Below are 5000 nucleotides of genomic sequence, written 5' to 3'. Positions count from 1 at the left end.
GTGACTCGCCGCGCACGACGTTTCAGGCCAGGGACTTGCTGTATTCACAAGTGACTCGCCGCGCACGACGTTTCAGGCCAGGGACTTGCTGTATTGACAAGTGACTCGCCGCGCACGACGTTTCAGGCCTGGGACTTGCTGTATTCACAAGTGACTCGCCGCGCACGACGTTTCAGGCCAGGGACTTGCTGTATTGACAAGTGACTCGCCGCGCACGACGTTTCAGGCCAGGGACTTGCTGTATTGACAAGTGACTCGCCGCGCACGACGTTTCAGGCCAGGGACTTGCTGTATTGACAAGTGACTCGCCGCGCACGACGTTTCAGGCCAGGCACTTGATGGATTTACAAGTGACTCGCCGCGCACGACGTTTCAGGCCAGGGACTTGCTGGATTCACAAGTGACTCGCCGCGCACGACGTTTCAGGCCAGGGACTTGCTGTATTCACAAGTGACTCGCCGCGCACGACGTTTCAGGCCTGGGACTTGCTGTATTCACAAGTGACTCGCCGCGCACGACGTTTCAGGCCTGGGACTTGCTGTATTCACAAGTGACTCGCCGCGCACGACGTTTCAGGCCAGGGACTTGCTGTATTGACAAGTGACTGGCCGCGCACGACGTTTCAGGACAGGGACTTGCTGGATTTACAAGTGACTCGCCGCGCACGACGTTTCAGGCCAGGGACTTGCTGTATTCACAAGTGACTCGCCGCGCACGACGTTTCAGGCCTGGGACTTGCTGTATTCACAAGTGACTCGCCGCGCACGACGTTTCAGGCCAGGGACTTGCTGGATTCACAAGTGACTCGCCGCGCACGACGTTTCAGGCCAGGGACTTGCTGTATTCACAAGTGACTCGCCGCGCACGACGTTTCAGGCCTGGGACTTGCTGTATTCACAAGTGACTCGCCGCGCACGACGTTTCAGGCCAGGGACTTGCTGTATTGACAAGTGACTCGCCGCGCACGACGTTTCAGGACAGGGACTTGCTGGATTTACAAGTGACTCGCCGCGCACGACGTTTCAGGCCAGGGACTTGCTGTATTCACAAGTGACTCGCCGCGCACGACGTTTCAGGCCTGGGACTTGCTGTATTCACAAGTGACTCGCCGCGCACGACGTTTCAGGCCTGGGACTTGCTGTATTCACAAGTGACTCGCCGCGCACGACGTTTCAGGCCAGGGACTTGCTGTATTGACAAGTGACTGGCCGCGCACGACGTTTCAGGACAGGGACTTGCTGTATTCACAAGTGACTCGCCGCGCACGACGTTTCAGGCCAGGGACTTGCTGTATTCACAAGTGACTCGCCGCGCACGACGTTTCAGGCCTGGGACTTGCTGTATTCACAAGTGACTCGCCGCGCACGACGTTTCAGGCCAGGGACTTGCTGTATTGACAAGTGACTCGCCGCGCACGACGTTTCAGGCCAGGGACTTGCTGTATTCACAAGTGACTCGCCGCGCACGACGTTTCAGGACAGGGACTTGCTGGATTTACAAGTGACTCGCCGCACACGACGTTTCAGGCCAGGGACTTGCTGGATTTACAAGTGACTCGCCGCGCACGACGTTTCAGGCCAGGGACTTGCTGGATTTACAAGTGACTCGCCGCGCACGACGTTTCAGGCCAGGGACTTGCTGTATTGACAAGTGACTCGCCGCGCACGACGTTTCAGGCCAGGCACTTGCTGTATTCACAAGTGACTCGCCGCGCACGACGTTTCAGGCCAGGGACTTGCTGGATTTACAAGTGACTCGCCGCGCACGACGTTTCAGGCCAGGGACTTGCTGTATTCACAAGTGACTCGCCGCGCACGACGTTTCAGGCCAGGGACTTGCTGTATTGACAAGTGACTCGCCGCGCACGACGTTTCAGGCCAGGGACTTGCTGTATTGACAAGTGACTCGCCGCGCACGACGTTTCAGGCCTGGGACTTGCTGTATTCACAAGTGACTCGCCGCGCACGACGTTTCAGGCCAGGGACTTGCTGTATTGACAAGTGACTCGCCGCGCACGACGTTTCAGGCCAGGGACTTGCTGTATTGACAAGTGACTCGCCGCGCACGACGTTTCAGGCCAGGGACTTGCTGTATTGACAAGTGACTCGCCGCGCACGACGTTTCAGGCCAGGCACTTGATGGATTTACAAGTGACTCGCCGCGCACGACGTTTCAGGCCAGGGACTTGCTGGATTCACAAGTGACTCGCCGCGCACGACGTTTCAGGCCAGGGACTTGCTGTATTCACAAGTGACTCGCCGCGCACGACGTTTCAGGCCTGGGACTTGCTGTATTCACAAGTGACTCGCCGCGCACGACGTTTCAGGCCAGGGACTTGCTGTATTGACAAGTGACTCGCCGCGCACGACGTTTCAGGACAGGGACTTGCTGGATTTACAAGTGACTCGCCGCACACGACGTTTCAGGCCAGGCACTTGATGGATTTACAAGTGACTCGCCGCGCACGACGTTTCAGGCCAGGGACTTGCTGGATTTACAAGTGACTCGCCGCGCACGACGTTTCAGGCCAGGGACTTGCTGTATTGACAAGTGACTCGCCGCGCACGACGTTTCAGGCCAGGCACTTGCTGTATTCACAAGTGACTCGCCGCGCACGACGTTTCAGGCCAGGGACTTGCTGGATTTACAAGTGACTCGCCGCGCACGACGTTTCAGGCCAGGGACTTGCTGTATTGACAAGTGACTCGCCGCGCACGACGTTTCAGGCCAGGGACTTGCTGTATTCACAAGTGACTCGCCGCGCACGACGTTTCAGGACAGGGACTTGCTGGATTTACAAGTGACTCGCCGCACACGACGTTTCAGGCCAGGGACTTGCTGGATTTACAAGTGACTCGCCGCGCACGACGTTTCAGGCCAGGGACTTGCTGTATTCACAAGTGACTCGCCGCGCACGACGTTTCAGGCCAGGGACTTGCTGTATTCACAAGTGACTCGCCGCGCACGACGTTTCAGGCCAGGGACTTGCTGTATTGACAAGTGACTCGCCGCGCACGACGTTTCAGGACAGGGACTTGCTGGATTTACAAGTGACTCGCCGCACACGACGTTTCAGGCCAGGCACTTGATGGATTTACAAGTGACTCGCCGCGCACGACGTTTCAGGCCAGGGACTTGCCAGTTGTACGGAATTCACGCGCATTGCCCCTCATGAACAGAAGAGTGTTAAGTGCAGGCGCATTGCATTTGCTGTTGTGGTCAAGGAGTCCCCCCTCCATCCCTTCTAACAATCCTGTTTGCTCGTTCCAGCCGACTAGATATCGGCCTGCTCCCGAGCGAGTGTACCCACAGCAGCGGTGCGAGCTCGTGGCATTAGCCTACTTCTCACATAATGAGCATTACCACCAACTATTTTCCATCTGTTATAGGCAATCGAGTCCGCTTTATGGAGGGTCACTAACGCTTTGATATTTCCACAGTTCGTGCTAAACGAGCGCCGGACGCTGCGTCGACGGAGCTCAGTCCGGAGCGGCGAACCCAGCTGTGCGCCGGTGTTCGCCGTAGCGCCACGTTGTCGGCGTACGGTCGCCGTTTCCACTGATTTTTGCGCGTTCAAATGAGAAGTTTGTCTGCCGGACAGTAGTTCGACGATAATATATAAGGACGACAGTCGAAATACCGTTAATACATTCGCGCCTATCACCAATCGGAAGACGTGCTCTATTGCCAGAGCTTTAAGAAGAAAAACTCGGAGTCGACGTTCGCCGCCTATTGACCAGGTCGAGAGAGCCGTCATCGAGTTCACGCGCATCCCCACCGAAACGTACATGTTCACGCGCATCGCTCTCCTTGGCCACGCATACGCAGCACATGTTCACGCGCATTGCTTTCGTTGGCCAGGAAAAAGGAAGCACAAGTCCACGCGCATTGCTTTCCTTGGCCAGCCAAACTCAGCACAAGTCCACGCGCATTGCCTTCCTTGGCCTCGCAAACGCAGCACAAGTCCACGCGCATTGCCTTCCTTGGCCTCGCAAACGCAGCACATGTTCACGCGCATTGCTTTCGTTGGCCAGGAAAAAGGAAGCACAAGTGCACGCGCATTGCTCTCGTTGGCCAGGCAAAAGGAAGCACAAGTGCACGCGCATTGCTTTCGTTGGCCAGGAAAAAGGAAGCACTAGTGCACGCGCATTGCCTTCCCGGCCAGCGAAACGCAGCACAAGTCCACGCGCATTGCCTTCCTTGGCCTCGCAAACGCAGCACATGTTCAAGCGCATTGCTCTCGTTGGCCAGGAAAAAGGAAGCACTAGTGCACGCGCATTGCCTTCCCGGCCAGCCAAACGCAGCACAAGTCCACGCGCATTGCCTTCCTTGGCCTCGCAAACGCAGCACATGTTCAAGCGCATTGCTCTCGTTGGCCAGGAAAAAGGAAGCACTAGTGCACGCGCATTGCTCTCCCGGCCAGCCAAACGCAGCACAAGTCCACGCGCATTGCCTTCCTTGGCCTCGCAAACGCAGCACATGTTCTAGCGCATTGCTCTCGTTGGCCAGGAAAAAGGAAGCACTAGTGCACGCGCATTGCTCTCCCGGCCAGCCAAACGCAGCACAAGTCCACGCGCATTGCCTTCCTTGGCCTCGCAAACGCAGCACATGTTCACGCGCATTGCTTTCGTTGGCCAGGAAAAAGGAAGCACAAGTGCACGCGCATTGCTTTCGTTGGCCAGGAAAAAGGAAGCACTATTGCACGCGCATTGCCTTCCCGGCCAGCCAAACGCAGCACAAGTCCACGCGCATTGCCTTCCTTGGCCTCGCAAACGCAGCACATGTTCACGCGCATTGCTTTCGTTGGCCAGGAAAAAGGAAGCACAAGTGCACGCGCATTGCTCTCGTTGGCCAGGCAAAAGGAAGCACAAGTGCACGCGCATTGCTTTCGTTGGCCAGGAAAAAGGAAGCACTAGTGCACGCGCATTGCTTTCCCGGCCAGCCAAACGCAGCACAAGTCCACGCGCATTGCCTTCCTTGGCCTCGCAAACGCAGCACAT

The sequence above is a fragment of the Phymastichus coffea genome, unplaced genomic scaffold (assembly GCF_024137745.1).
Source record: "Phymastichus coffea isolate CEN01 unplaced genomic scaffold, Cenicafe_Pcof_1.1 PCOF00340, whole genome shotgun sequence".
Classification (NCBI taxonomy): domain Eukaryota; kingdom Metazoa; phylum Arthropoda; class Insecta; order Hymenoptera; family Eulophidae; genus Phymastichus; species Phymastichus coffea.
This window is presented reverse-complemented; position numbering follows the sequence as displayed.